General features: G+C 42.0%; 1 protein-coding gene across 2 annotated transcripts in view; it reads left to right on the plus strand.

Moving 5' to 3' along the window:
• LOC138265425 (uncharacterized) overlaps nucleotides 1-16,096 on the plus strand; it is a 226,152-nt gene that overhangs the window by 26,903 nt on the left and 183,153 nt on the right. The window lies entirely within an intron of this gene.

Consider the following 16,096-nt stretch of genomic DNA (forward strand, 5'->3'; position numbering starts at 1 on the left):
GAAACTAGCTCCGGAAGTTCCCACGGTCCAGGAGGAGGCTGACCCTGAGGGGGATGCCCTGGAACCTACAGGGAAACAGGTGGCTGAACTGGGGGAGGTCCCGAGCTGACTCTGTGGCAGCAGGAAGGGGGAACCACCAAGGAGGCATTCTGTGAGGCACAAAAGACATGTCCTACTCTAGAGGGTTTGGGGCAGCAGGCTGCAGACCAGGCATCTGGCAAAGACTGGGAGGATGGCCTCTATATAGTGAGCCTTAGGTTGCTGTGCCTGGGTCAGCCCATGTGCTGGTGGTACCCAGGTGCTTCAGGGCCTTCCTAATGGGTCTGGCTCATGATGTGCCTTTAGCTTGATATTTGGGGCAGGACAAGACCTTTGAACGGCTTGTCACCCAATTCTACTGGCCCCAAATGCGCTGGCACTCAGATGCACACTGTAGGTCTTGCCAAACTTGTCAGGCAAGTGGCAAGAGTGGGGGGAAATGTAAGGCTCCCCTCCAACATTTTCTTGTTGTCAGCTTCCCCTTTGAGAGGGTCGGTATTGACGTTGTGGGGCCTATGGATCTCAAGACAGCCATGGGCAACAGGTTCATCCTGGTCTTGGTGGACCATGCCACCCAGTACCTAAAAGCCATTCCTTTGAAGTCAGTCACCTCCCCTGTGGTGGAACATGCTTTGATGGGGGTTTTTACCCGCATGGGGTTGCCCAAGGAGGTGGTATTTGATAGGGGTACCAACTTCATAGCAACTTATATGAAGTCACTGTAACATATAAGTTCACCACTCCTTACCACCCCAAAGTAACGGCCTGGATGAGGGAATCCGCTGCACCTTGAAAGACATGATCATGGGCCTGCCAGAGCCCTTGAGGCATAAGTGGGACATCTTATTGCCATGCCTTCTGTGCGCCTATAGGGAGGTGCCTCAAAATGATCTTGGATTTAGCCCTTTTGAGTTACTGTATGGCCACCCTGTCAGGGGACCTTTCAGTCTGGTTAGGAAAGTCTTGGAGAAAGCCTCCAGTAAGCCCCCCTCCCCCCAGGATGTATTCCGTTACATGCTGGGTTTTAAGAACCAGACATCCCACTTCAGGAAGCTCACCCAAGAGAACCTGTAAGAAAGCCAAGAAGGTATGAAATGCTGGTATGACCAGAATGCCACTCTGATTGAGTTCCAGCCTGGCCAAAATGTTTTGGTGATGGCCCCAGCGGAGCCTAGGGCTCTCCAAGATAAGTGGCCTGGGCCATTTGAGATAGTGGAGTGCAAGAGTGATGTCACCTATCTGGTGAGCTTGCTGACTCCCAGGAACCCTTTCAGGATCCTACATGTCAATTGCCTCAAGCCTCATTTTGAGAGGACAGAGATAACAATGCTCTTGGCAACAGATGATGTGTGGAGGAAGAGAGTGAACTTCTTCCTGACCTCCTGTATGCTAAAGAGGAACATGGTTCAGTGGAGGGTGTGAACCCTCTCCCCTCCCAGACCCCAGAGCAGCAGAGGGACTGTCACCAGGTGTTGGGGTAGTGTGCCTCACTCTTTTCCTTGATCCAAGGGGTCACTCATCTGTGTACACACGATGTGGAAACCGGGGACAGTCCTCCTGTTAAACATAAGGTTTACAGAGTGACAAGGTTAGGACCAGCATAATGGATGAGATATCCAAAATGTTAGCCCTTGGGGTAATTGAGTTCTCCAGTAGCCCTTGGGCCAGCCCAGCTGCTCCCTGTACCACTCCAGAACTCAGGTTCTGTGTGGATTACCGGGGAGTCAATGCGATCACTAAGACTGACGCTCACCCCATCCCCCGATCTGATGAGCTTATTGACCGGTTAGGGGCTGCTCAATATCTAAGTACTTTTGGCTTGACCTCTGGATACTGGTAGATTGCTCTGACTGAGGGGGCTAAGGAGAGGTCTGCATTTTCCACCCCAAATGGGCGCTACCAATTTAGGTTGATGCCCTTTGGGATAAAGAATGCCCCTGCCCCCCTTCAGAGGTTGGTCAACCAGGTGTTGGCTAGACTGGATAATTTCAATGCAGCCTACCTGGATGACATTGCTGTGTTCAGCTCAACTTGGGAGGAACATTTGCAGCACATCTTCAAAGTGTTACAGGCCTTGCAGAAGGCGGCCTCACTATTAAGGCTAACAAGTGGCAAATAGGGCATGGTTCTGTGGTGTACTGGGAACACCAGGTAGGGATTGGCCAGGTGGCACCCCTACAATCAAAAATTGACACCAATCTGGCTTGGGAGCCTCCCAAGACCCAGACTGAGGTGAGAACCTTCTTAGGTCTCACAAGATACTATAGGAGGTTTGTCAAAAGGAAAGGCACTATTGTTGCTCCCTTGATGAGTTGACCTCCAAAAAGCAGACCAGAAAGGTGATCTGGACTGAGTCTTGCCAGATAGCTTTTGATGGCCTGAAAGCAGCCATGTGCCTGGCACCCGTGCTGAAGGCACCTGACTTCTCCAAAGAATTTGCTGTGCAGACTGATGCTTCGCAGCATGGTGTAGGAGCAGTGTTATCACAACTAAATGAAGAGGGCCTAGACCAGCCTGCAGCCTTCATTAGTAGGAGGTTACTTCCGTGGGAACATATGTAGAGTGCAATTAAGCATGAGACTTTTGCTGTGGTCTGGGCGCTGAGGAAGCTAAGACCCTACTTGTTGGGGATTCACTTCCAGGTACAGACTGACCACAGGCCCCTCAGATGGTTAATGCAGATGAGGGGTGAGAATCCAAAACTGTTGTGGTGGTCCATTTCCCTTCAGGGGATGGACTTTACGGTGGAGCACCGCCGTGGATCAGAACATGCCATTGGTCTGTCCAGATTCTTCTGCCTTATTGATGAGAACTCCCATGAGGTAGGGTAGTTCTCCCCACTTTCAGCTGGGTGGGACACGTGTTAGACCTGGCAACCTTGGCATGGTCTCCCCAGTCTTTTTTGCCTCTGCTTCCTATGTTTTGAGTGTGTGATGGACTCTGTTTTTGCTGTTTTTGGTACTCTAGGCACTTTCTACTGCTGGCCAGTTATAAATGTGTAAAATATATGTGTAATTGGCTTTTCATGATTGGCACATTTGATTTACTAATAAATCCCTAGTAAAGTGCACTAGAGATGCCCAGGGCCTGTAAATCAAATGCTACTAGTGGGCCTGCAGCACTGGTTGTGCCACCCGCATTAGCAGCCCTGTAAACATGGCTCAGACCTGCCACTGCAGTGTCTGTGTGCCCAGTTTTAACCTGCCAATTTGATTTGACAAGGGTACCCACTTGTCAGGCCTAAACTTTCCCTTTTGAATACATGTACGGCACCCCTAAGGTAGGCCATAGGTAACCCCGAGGGCAGGGTGCAGTGTATGTTAAAGGTGGGACATGTGTGCATGTGTTTTACTTGTCCTAACAGTGAAATACTGCCAAATTCAGTTTTCACTGTTGCACGGCCTATCTCTCCCATAGGTTAACATGGGGGTTGCCTTTATATATTTTTAAAGTTCAGGTTCCCTTTCAGAGCAGCTAGAAATAAGGAGTTTGGAGTCTCTGAACTCACAATTTAAAAAGTTGTTTTTTAAATTGTTTGTTTGAAAATGGCACTTTTAAAAAGTATGCAGTTTCTTGCTTTACCATTCTGTGACTCTTCCTGTTTGTAGATTCCTTGTCTGGGTCAGACTGACAGTTGGGATGTTTGTGAATCTCCTCTAGACAGTGACACAAAGGGAGCTAGGGCGTAACCTGCATAATCAGATGAGCCTCTGGGCTGGAGTAGAGGGAGGAGAGATCACATACACCTGAATAGGCTGTGCCTGCCTTCACACAATGCAGTCTCCAACCCCCTGGTGTGTGTCTGGGGCCTGGTCGGGGCAAGCAAGGATCCTGTGAACAACACATACTTTCCTTTGAAGTTTGCCTACTTCAAAGGCAGAAAGGGGTATAAGTAGTGGACCCAAAACACCAGACTTTAGATTTTCTCAAGATCACTTCTGGAACCAAGAGGAACCTCTGCCAAGGAAAAGAGCTAAGGAGAAGTGCTTTGTTGGGCTATCCTGCAAGTGCTGCTTCTGCCTGTGAAACGGGACAAAGACTAGACTTTGTTGCCCATTCCTGCTTGAAGAAGAATCTCCAAGGGCTTGAACTGAACTTGCCTCCTGTTTTGAAGTCTCAGAGCCATCAACAACTTCCTCTGCCAGCACCTAGGCTCTCTGCTGAGACTTCTGCCCTGCCAGGTGGTGCCGTATCCAGTCCCCGGGCCTCTGAAAGGTGGCAGAAAAAGGACGGAAATCCATGGACAGAATGCAGTGCGGGGAAATTTGCGAGTAAGGAATCAATGCATTGCTGACTTTTCCGATGTACGCTTGCCGGTGCGGCTTTATTATTGATGCAAACCAGGTACTTTGTTTAAAAACAATGTTTCCCCTTGTTTTCTATGGAGTAATAATCTTATTCTTTTGAAAATTCATATCCTGATTTGTGTATGTTGGATTTTTGTCATTTTTGTCTTGTTTGATTTAGATAAATATTACCCATTTTTCTAAACTGGCGTGGTGTGCATTTTTTTGTGTTTTCACTGTATTACTTTGTGTATTGGTGCAAATACTTTACACATTGCTTCGGGTTTAAGCCTTTCTGCTCATGCCAAGCTACCAAGGGGATGAGTGGGGGTTAACCAAGTGTGTGTCTCCTTTACCCTGACTAAAGTGAGGCTCTTTGCTTGGATAGGGGTGAAACTGACTACCAACCAAAGACCCAATTTCTAAGATAATATATATAAATATATATATATATATACACACACACACACACACACACATATATATATAATAATATATATATTCACTAAAAAAACAAAGGTTACAGAGGTGTTACAGTTAGGAACAGAATTTAGACCCACAAAACTGTAGACATTTAGCTGTTATAGTTACAGTAATTTCAAGTAACTATAACTTGTGCCCTAAGGTAATAATAATTTGCCACCCTGGCATGCACAGTTTACAGATCAATAATTTAACTGCAAATGTTGCAATGAATTTATCAGTGATGCCATAGAAAATGCAAAATTACTGATGTAATATGTGGGGTTATTAAAAGTTTATTAACAGTGTATGGTGAGAGTGTGAGTTATAGTTACCTTACGGCACGAGTTATAGTTACTTGAAATAACTCTAACTATAGGAGCTGAATTTCAATGGTTTTGTGCGTGTAAATTCTTTTCCAAACCATAACATCCCTGTAATCTTTGTTTTTTTTTAGTGAATTTCTGCGTTTTCTTAAATGATAGTTCCTTACTGTAACATCACTGTAACCTTAGTTTTTTTCAGTGAATTGCTATGGCCAATCCCCTATAACCACCCAAACCAGTGCTACGGGGTTGGCCACAGGGCAGTAACCTTTCGTTTTTTCAGTCAATTTCTATTTTCTTAATTCTGTTTCCTAACTTTAATGTCCCATTAACCTTTTGTATTTTTATTTACCTTCTAAGATTTGTTTAAGTATATTTTAGAACTATAACTTGTGTATAATGTTTGGGGTTTTGAGGTAATTTAATATTTTCTCATACATACTTAGATATGAACATCAGAGGTCAGGGGAAAAAAGTGTTAGGAATCCTTTCATAAGCTCTCTCCGACAATGAAATACAGCAACACTGTACAGTGTTTCAAATTTAATTGAGGAGGCTCAATCCTTTCCAGAATAGTGGTGTGGATTCTCTTTTATACTTTATTTAGTATTTACACAGTTCTGAAGTAACATTGTAATGTTATTATTTTTTTAAGTTAATTTTGGAGCCACTGCGCCATCCGCAGTTCCCCACAGGCAGAGGGGCGAAGCTGTATGGTTTCTGTTCAGCTCACGTGACTGTAATGAATCTGCGGTTCGGATCCGTGGATTCACGATAATTTTTGTTTTAAAATTATAATCCTTTCCCATATAAACAGAAGGCTAAACATATTTACAACACATGCACATTGTACTTATTTACAATACAACACAAAACTTATATTACACTTTTCATGGAACCGCAACTCCAGTTTGGAACCACGGAGCCGCTCCATGTGTGTAGACAAAACTGGCCTTTCATTGGTTACTTTTCAACCATACCTAGTTTTGGGTAGGGAGAAGCATCTCAGCTGGGTTCCTCCTGCTACAGAAGTTTCCAGAATGGCTGAAGGGACTGCTCCACCACCACCTGCACCGTCTCAAGATATTCGTGAAGATGATGAATCTCAACAGGTGCCTTCTTCATCTAGAGAAGAAAGTGATGTATACATTTTTTTTTACCATATCTAGTGGAGAACAAAGAGGCAGTGCAAAAATTGTGAAATGCAACCTCTGTGAAAAAAAAGCTGTCTCGTGGTACATCAAAGAAATACAGCCACGGAACATTGAAAATGTCAAAGTATCTATGCACAATCCACAAACTGGAATATCAACGAATGATGAGGAAAAAAGAACTGACACATTTTGATGCTGAAGCTGGTACATCATCAACTAGCCAAGATTATCAGTATGCCAGCCACATGAATTGAATTAGGTTGAATGATAACATCCTGCATCATCTGCCATAATCTTGTAGTTCTTTTTGCAGGTCAAAAACCACTGTTGATAATTTTTTTTCACAATGTCTTTCTTCAAAGAAGCTGTTATTGCACACTGTTGTGCTTTCATAATGCAAAAGTATTGCACTTAAATTTTCCCCAGATTTCCAATACATTTTCAGAAAAAAAAAAAAATATTTAAAACTTCTATAAAAAACTACAAAAACGGTTCTTGTTAGAACCACCACTGAATCAAACAAAGAGCTGTTTTTGAGGCTTTACTACTTGTCAGTATTTCCATACCTATGTGAGTGCATACATACTTTTCATTTCAATATATAAGTTTATTTGAGTTTCTGTGTGGGTGTCTCTATCTATCCATAACTGTGCCGCTGGTTGTGTTAGTGTACGTGCAAATCTGATTCTGGGTGTGTCAGTTTATATGATGGTGTGTACCTGTATGCATTACTAAATAACTGCCTTTGTTAGTTAATGCATTAGTGTCTGCCTGGGTCTCTCAGTGTATGCATCAGTGTGTATTTTGATGTGTTCGTGTATGTATTATGGGTCTCTGGATATATTAATCTATATCAGCGTGCATCTGAGTGTGTCAGTGTACACAATCATGTGGGTTTGGGTGTGTCAGTGCATGCATGATTTTGCATTGGGGTGTGTCAGTGTATGCAGTAGTATCTGTATGGCTGTATCAGTGATTGCTTAATTTTGTACCTGGGTGTCTTAGTGTATGTATGAATTTCTTCTTGGTTATGTCAGTGTATGCATCAGTGTGTGCTTAAGTGTGTCAGCATATGTATTAGTATGTATCTGGATGTATCAGTGTGTACATCAGTGTCCATGTGGGTTTGTCAGTGTACGTATTAGTGTGCGACAGGGTTTCTTACTGTATGAATGAAAGTGTACCTGGGTGTGTTAGTATATGCATAAGTGTGTGTGTCTGAGTGTCCCTAGGTGTGTCAGTTTATAGAATATTGTGTACCTTTTTGTATTATAGATTATTGTGTACCTTTGTGTATTAGTGTATGTGTAAGAGTGTTCTTCTTCTTGGGTGTGTTACTGTATCCTATGGAGTGTACGACGGTGTGCCACTGTATGCATATATGTTTGGTTGGGTGTGTTATTATATGCATCAGTGTGCACCTGGAAGTGTCAGAGTACAAATGATAGTGTACCTGGATGTGCTAGTATATGCATAAGTGTCTGCCTGGGTACCTCTCTATCTGCATGAGAGTGTAGCCGGGTGTGTTAGTGTATGGAACATTGTGTACCTTTCTGTATTAGTGTTTGTATAAGTGTGTAATCTTTGCTTAAACGCAAGTTTATTATCATTGCACTCTGTCCATCCAGTTGTATTCTTTATGTAAATGATATAATGTCCAGATGTAACGCTTACTCCCTCATGGAAAATAATAGTTATGCATATATATGTTTTGCCAGAAATTGAGATTTGCCCTGCTTTAAAATTTGTGATTTGAGTGTTGACCATCATAAATTCTTGTACATTGTCTTGAGTGTTGTGTCTAAACTCTACAGATCCATAGCACGTATCTGCAATATCTCTAATACAAGATGCAGAGTATGTTTTTGTTCTATCACTTGACAACTATTCTGACAAAGTCAATAGTGCAGAGCATAATTGTTTTTTCCTTTTCTCTTTAAGTTCATAGAGCAGAGTAGGTAAGGAGAACAGTGCAATAACAACTACATTAGCGTAACAGTTGGCTCAAGATACATTTGATAACTTGTAACCTACAATTTCACCATACTTTTACTCTTGTTTTTCTCTGATACTTCTTCCTTTTCTTTGTTCTTCTTTTTCTCTGGAACATCAGACAGATCTTTTGAAATTGTTCTTTTCAGTAAGATAGTAGGCATTTTGTAAAGTGCATACTGCTCTAGATGAGGAGCATAGAGGGTTCTCAAAAGATTGTACTCCAGTACACAACTGGAATCACCATTTACTTTTCTGTGATCACAGTCTATTAGCTATGAACCAGACAAACCTATTATGCATGATAATGCTACATAAGACATACCTTCCTTAAATACAGTCCTACCAATATTAATAGAAGCTGCATTTACACTTAAACCTTGAGACTTATGTATTGTTATAGCATATGCTAAAGATATTGGAAACTGCTTTATATGTTCATATAGGTCTTTCACAAGTAAGAAATGTGCAACAGATCTTTCTATCTTTTTTACACCTTTGAGATCATCACATTTAATTGCCAGATACTAAACTTTAACTCTTTTTGAATTCCGAATAAAATCTATTATTTTTCCAATAGCTCCATTAAGTAATCCTTCTTCAACATTTAAATTACTCTACAGTTCTTAGAAACATGCAAACACTTTTCTAATCCTGCAGTTTTCAAAACAGATTTTTACAAATAATCCAGCCTTGACTGTAGTCTATCATTCAATAGTATGGTAACTACTTGGTGTTCCATTTTATCAATTGATATCAAATCTAATATTTGCTCATTCTTAGTTGTAGTAATTGTTTATTAAACAGTAGCTCTGCTGCACTTTAAAAAAAAGGAAATATGTTCTTGTTAAGTCAGTATTCCAACTGTAATAGCCTTCAAAATACTTCCATATTCCTTATTGGATGCTTGACGCATGTTTGTAATCAATTCCTTGAATTGAAAATGTACCCAAATATTTACATTTCTAATGCTTCCTAAAGAACTATGAGTTTCTTCATGTGATAGAGTCTTAAATATAGGTTGTCCTTTCACAAGGGCAAGTTGTAAAAAATCACCAAATACAATCACATGCTTTCCTCCAAAGAATACATCAAAGTCAGTTTTTAATATCTGGTGCATTCTCAAATGCATAAAGGTAAGCATTATGTTTGATACCCACCTCTTCCATAATTAAAAGCTTTTGTTTCTTCAAAATTGTGGAATCTTCGTCGCACGCTTTGCCAGATAACTTTAGGTAGTTAAATCATATGTTGTGTTCTACAGTGAACATTAGTAGACAATTCAAGGTAATTCCTTTGATGTTGTGTGCAACTAATCCAGTAGGAGCTGTTACTACACATAAAAAAAGGGAGTCTGTAGTCTTCCGTAGATATGCTATTAGACTTTGTATTAGAAAGCTTATTTCAGTAGTTGCTTGCCCACTGACATATAAAAGCATTGGTTTAAAACTTGAACACTTACATTGATTGCTTTCATGCATTAATCTGTGGTCTATCTTTTCTTTGACTTCCACATATATGTCTTTCTGCTCACTATTGAGTTGGTCTACTAAATCTTCCAATGTAACATTTTCTTCTTACTTGTTGTATTGTATCTCTACTTCGTTCAGTGCTATGGCAGCTTCATTTTCTATTACTGGCTGTCCGAGAGGATCTCGACTAAGAGGTGAAGAACTTTGGCTGCTTTGTGAACTTTCCTTTGCAATCTCAGTAGCAACTGTTTATTCTTGTTCAATTTTTTTCACTTAACCTTTTCATATAGCTTGGAAATATTGCAAATTGGATAGTGTCTTTCACAGCATTGAAGTAGTCTTCATAGCAGTCAAATTGTCCAAGTAACTCTGTTTCAGATTGCCAAGGTATGAATAGCTGAAGAATTGTCAAATAGAAAAATTCTCCTTTTCAGCAGTTTGACAAGTAAGTTTTCTATGGTTAATTACGTTAACATACCAAACTAAACAACCATCACAACCAGCTACATTATATTTGCCTTCATCAATGTTTTTTGAAACATTACTTCTATATCTATAGTGTTGTAGAATTTCAAAAAAACACATATTTTCAAGGTATACACTTCTTTTTAGATAGTAAGTGTGTAACACATTTGTTTTTACAATATCCGTACTCAAATTCTGCTAAGTACTGAATTTCTGGAAAATATTTAAAAACTCTGTTTCATGTATTTGCAAGGCCTAGGCTAACCCAAACAATTCCTCTAGACTTTGAGAACAAGCTAGTTGAACTGAACCTATCCCAACTCTCACAAGAACATAACTCTCTGTGTTAAAGTGTTTTCAAGCTGAATCTGTACAGTTTCTTTGATAGAGACTTTTCTGCAGAAATGTCCTCCCACATTTCCTCTATCTCCATTTTTTCTGACTTAGTGATATATGAAGTGATATACCAAGCAACAGCAATGGAACTGTTAGCAAAAAACTGTATATCCTTATTTGCATTCCATAATTTCAGGATGAGAGGATTATAATTGTTAATATATTTGGAAGCCCCTTCTCTTCTCAGATTGTATGTATTTTTTGATGATTTTCTGGTGAGTGGGCACCTTACTGCAGAAATAAAGTTGTTTACTCTTCCCTTAGAGAGGATAGACCTTGGAAATCCAAAACGACGTCTAGTATAAAACTTTACTTTGCATCTATATCTTTGGTTACAATACTTGCAACACTTATGTGTTTGGAAAAGTAGAACTTTCTGTCTTAAATGTTTGTTGTGATTGTCATCTGGAATGCCACCAGTAACATTCTACTCTATGAAAGACATTACACACTCATCAGGGTCAGTTCAAAATTCAGGGGCACCCTGTGTCCATAACAGCTTGTGTATATGAACGACTCCTCTTGCTTGGCATTATTTTCTCTCAAAAAAATATGTAACTTCTCCAAGAGGAGGATTTGTTTTATTGCTTATGAAAGCAGCATAGCTTGAAACTTGTGATTGAAATATCTACAAGCATTAGCAGGATCCAAAGAGCAAAGTTCTCCTACTGTATTCAAATGGATATCCTTTATGTAAGAGTTTGCTGCTCTTAGAAATATTAGTAAATCATCCCATGCATACTCTGCACAACTAAATGTTACAAACCAAGTAGGAGGACCTAGATCACGTAGCATACATTTAACTTCTCCATGACAACGGTACCAGTATTCTTTAGTACCGCATTGACAAGCCATCAAATTGATTAAGTTGTACTTCCGATTTTCATCTTTTCATCTTCTCGTGCGGAAAGATTTTGGAGATTAACTCCTGTGTTAAGAATATGGTTAACAGCATATGAGAATCCAGACAAAACACTCACAAATAACAGATGGAACATATAATTAATACATTGTCAAAACCTAGGATCCTCTGAATATAGTCTTGTTGACCTGTACTGAGCTGCTGGTATTTGTACAGGTCGGACATCATAATGTCCACCTATTCCTGTAGGAAATAGATGTGGAAAGCACCGACCCTCTAAACATTTTTTTTCCAGACACTCAAAGGAGCTCCTTTAGCTTGTTTCAATGAAACAAATCAAAAGAACCCCCTACTACATCTTTGGAATGTAGTGGATGAATAGTATTGTGTTCATATATTTCTTCTGACTTCTGCTTGTTCACTTTTTCAAGCTGTCCGCTAGATTGTGCTACTTCATCTTCAACACAGGTTATATCTCAAGTAGTATAAACATTAGTACAAAGAATGTTATTTTCTTTCAAATAAATTGTAGCTTTTTCACTTTATTGACATCTACTAATTATTGCCTGTGAGAAACTGGGGCTGATTGCAGAGGCCCATAACTTTTTGCCCCCATTTTCCACTTTATGCTGGTGTTTTCCTGACTCTGATGGTGCCCTGGGTACTGCTAACCAGTCCCAGGGCCTGTGCTCTGTGTAAAATGGATATGCAAATTAGGCTAATTATAATTGGCTAAGTTAACCTACCTATAAGTCCCTAGTATATGGTAGGGCATGTAGGTTTAGGGACCACAGCATAGGTGGTGCACACCTAGGTGCATTGCTGAGGTGCCCAGTGTCATTTTAAAAGCAAGCCTGCCTTGCTGGCTGCTTTTAAATTAAAGTTATATGCAAATTCGACTTTGGAATTAAAGGTACTTCCAAAGTCTTAAACTACCTTATTTTTACATATAAGTCACCCCTAAGGTGTGCCCTATGTGCCCCTAGGGCTGGGTGCCATGTAACTATAAGCAGGGACTTTATAAAAATAGATTTATAAGCCCTGGTGAGGTAAAAACAGCCAAATTCGTTTTTCCCTCATTGAAGTAAATGGCCTTCATAGGCTAGAATGGGCAGACTTTATTTTAAATTTTAAAGTCTCCTTAAATGTTACATACCAAGAATTTGGTATCAAATTGATTGTTATAATAAATCCCACAACTTCCAGTTGTTGGATTTAATATAACTAGTGCAGGTAAAAAGTTTAGACTTTACCTAAAAAGTTGCCAATTTCAGCTCTGCATTGTTTTTGCTGCTGTGCTCTGATTGGCCAGCCTGCAGCAGCTTCTGCCAGGCTACTTTAATGAGGTGTGAAGTGGCCTGACTTTACACAAAGGAATGTGCTTGGGGGAGAGAATCTCCCCTCAGCAGATGGGGAAGCAGGAAGGGGGAGGGCTGCCAAACTGGTCTTCAAAGGCAGAGAAGGACATCTGGAGCACCCAGCAACACCCCCACATCCTGCAAACCCAGACAGCTAGGTGCCCCCTTGATTAGATTAGGAGAGGGCAGGAGAGGGGTGTGTTTATGATTTTTAGCCACACCAGTGGGTGGGCTCAGCCAGATCTCTCCTCCAAAAATCAGATTCATCCATTTTGGATTTTTAGAGACTGTTGCCTTCTGGGATGGATTTTTGCCACACTTCCCAGGAAGTGGTCATCACAGGGGGACGACCCTGTCCCTGATTGGAGAACCAGGGCCCCCCTGCTTTTCACCCAGGAGCAAGGATAAAACTGGCAGACCTGCACCCACGCCTCAGATCCCCACCAAATTTCAAGAAGAAAGAACTACAAGGAGAAGAAGGACTGCCCTGCTGGACCCCTGGCCTGCACCTGGACCCTGCACTCAGAAAGACTGCACCAGCTGCACACTTGGGCTTCACCACAAGAAGGACTTTGCCTGGCTTCAACTGGTTCAAGGAGGGACTCCCTGTTTGCTACAGGTGAAAAATTGCTAACCAGAGTCCCCTGCACCAACTCCTGAAAAAGTGACCAGCTGACCACTGCCCAGTGGCCAAAAAGGAGTTTGCGCCAGGTGCACTCTGGGAGTTGAAGTCCGCACTTCCCAAGGACCAGTACAGAACTTCTGGACCCTTGGGGTGAGCTGTGGACCCCAAAAGAACCTTAAAAGAACATCTGGGTGAAGCCCCAGAAGTTTGGAAAAGATTGGAGAAATTTTAGAAAAAAGCTCCATAAAGTGACCGACTCGACGCGGAAATTCTAGCCGGCTTGCCTCAACCGCGACCCGGCCTGACTTCGTGGTTCGTCCCGGTCAAGAAAAACATCCGAAAAAGAGACTAAGTCCGAACGTAAAAAGTTGACCGGGACCTTCCAGCCATCGTGTCCGAGAAGGGCTCCACGGACGTCGGATCAAGATCCAGGTTTACCCCGGTCGAAGGATTTTCATCTCGAAAAAACGACTAAGTCCGAAGGTAGAAATCACCACCGAGGAAACCGACTTCGCGTATCCGGACAAGGGCTCCAGGAGGTCGGATCCAACTGGCAGGTTCGTCCCGGTGAAGAAAAACTTCAAAATAAAGACTAAGTCAGAAGGTAACTTTTTAACCGAGGCCTCCCGCGACCTGTAGCCGAGCAGGGCTCCATCGCGGTCGGCCTGAAAGTTTGACTTTGTCCCGGTCCTGGTGCAACCAGATGACCCGATTGGCGCTTTTTGTTTCTATGCGCTAGAAAATAATAATACTTTAAAAATTCATATCTCCGGTTCCCCTGAACCGATTTTAATCGTTTTTGTGTCATTTTAAAGATAAAAATATAAGCTATTTTTATAAATTGGTTTTGGATTTTTAAACTGTTTCCTGTGTTTTATTTAATTACTGTTTTGTGATATTTGAATGCTTTACACTTTGTCTCCTAAGTTAAGCCTTGACGCTCGATGCCAAGCTACCAAGGGTAGAGCTGGGATTAATTTACTGAGACCTAACTGTACTTTTGTGGAGGTTTGTGGCTTGTTGCTAGGTGTAGGTACCTACCTGCCCTACCAATAACCCATTTTCCAACATAATTGGAAGCAGCGACGGGATCCTGTACTTGTGTTCAATATCACGTTACAGTTTTAGATAAAACAAATTAAAAATCCTTTAAATTGTCCTAGTGCAAAAATTGTTTTTAATTTTTAATTTTAATTTTTTTTTTAAATTAATTTGGATTAATTTCAATTATTGAATTTTTGTAATTTTTCTAAATTCTTGTTTCCAATTTTTGCAAAAAGTTTTTGTTGACACAAAACTAGGGAACCATGGAGCTTGATCTGGCTAGCCTACCCACACTGACAGTAGTCCAGCTTAGGGGGTTGTGTATTGAGAGGGGGTTGCCTGCAACCACTAATCTCAGGAAGGAAATCCTGATTAAATCCCTGACAGCATGGGCTGAGGCCCAAGAGGTAGAGACAGAGGAAGCTCCAGAGGAGGAACCAAAAGAGGATGATGCTAACTCTAACCAGTCAGGGGAGGAAAGGCATCAGACCCCAAGTGAGGAAGAGGAGGAACGGTCCTCACTGGACACAGTCACTAGGGGCAGACCCAAAGCTAGTGGTAGGAAGAGGGTCCTTTCAGGAGGAGAGAACCCATCCATCAGGGAAAGAGAGCTGGAAGCCCAGCTAGCCTACATAGCTTTGGAAGCAGAGAAGCTGGCCCTAGAGAAGAAAAAGTGGGCATACAAAGAGAAAAGAGATGGAAGCAGCGATAAAGAAGCTGAGGTGTCCATGGGTGGGGGAGTTTGCCCCAGATTACCCAAGGGGGTGGTTCCTGCTTATGTAGAGGGGGATGACATAGATAAGTGGCTAGGGGCCTTTGAGAGGGCACTCCAAATGAGAAGGGTTAAGCCTCAATACTGGGGTTCCCTTTTGTGGGAGTTGGTCCCCAACTCAGGGAGGGATAGGCTTCTGACCTTAAGGGGGGAGGAGGCAGATTCATACCCTAGTATGAAGAGGTGCTTAGTCAAGAAGTTTGGTCTGACCCCAGAGCAATATAGAATGAAGTTCAGGGACACCCAGAAGGTCAGTACCCAGTCTTGGGTTGACTTTGTGGACACCTCACTAAAGGCACTAGAGGGCTGGATTATTGGCAACAAAGTAAATACTTATGAGGGGTTATACAATCTGATCATGAGAGAGCACATCTTGACCAATTGTATCCAAGAAAGGTTACGCCAGCATCTAGTGGACTCTAAGCTGACCAACCCTAGAGAGCTAGGGGAGGCAGCTGATGAGTGGTTGAGAACCAGGGTGGTTGTCAAGTCCCAGGGGGGAGACTCCAAGAAGGGGGGGACAGGTCCCCAAAAACCTAAGGAGGGAGGTGGTAAGCCCACCACAGAGACTCCCTCTGTACCCCAGAACCCTAAGAAGGAGGAGAGTAAATCCCACTCCCACTCTGACATACAGAGACAGGGAGACCCAGGGTTAAAAAAGCTCTTGGACAGTAGGGCTTGCTTTGACTGTCAGCAGACAGGTCACTTCAGAGGAGATGCAGCCTGTCCAAAGAAGGTGGTTAGCACTGGGCTGTCCAGTGTAGCCATAGAGGAGGATTCCTCAGATGATGAAGTCCTCCTAGCATTGTGCTGGGAGACAGGACCAGATGGTAAGCTGGTGAT

This window comes from Pleurodeles waltl, chromosome 11, assembly GCF_031143425.1.
Source record: "Pleurodeles waltl isolate 20211129_DDA chromosome 11, aPleWal1.hap1.20221129, whole genome shotgun sequence".
Taxonomy (NCBI): domain Eukaryota; kingdom Metazoa; phylum Chordata; class Amphibia; order Caudata; family Salamandridae; genus Pleurodeles; species Pleurodeles waltl.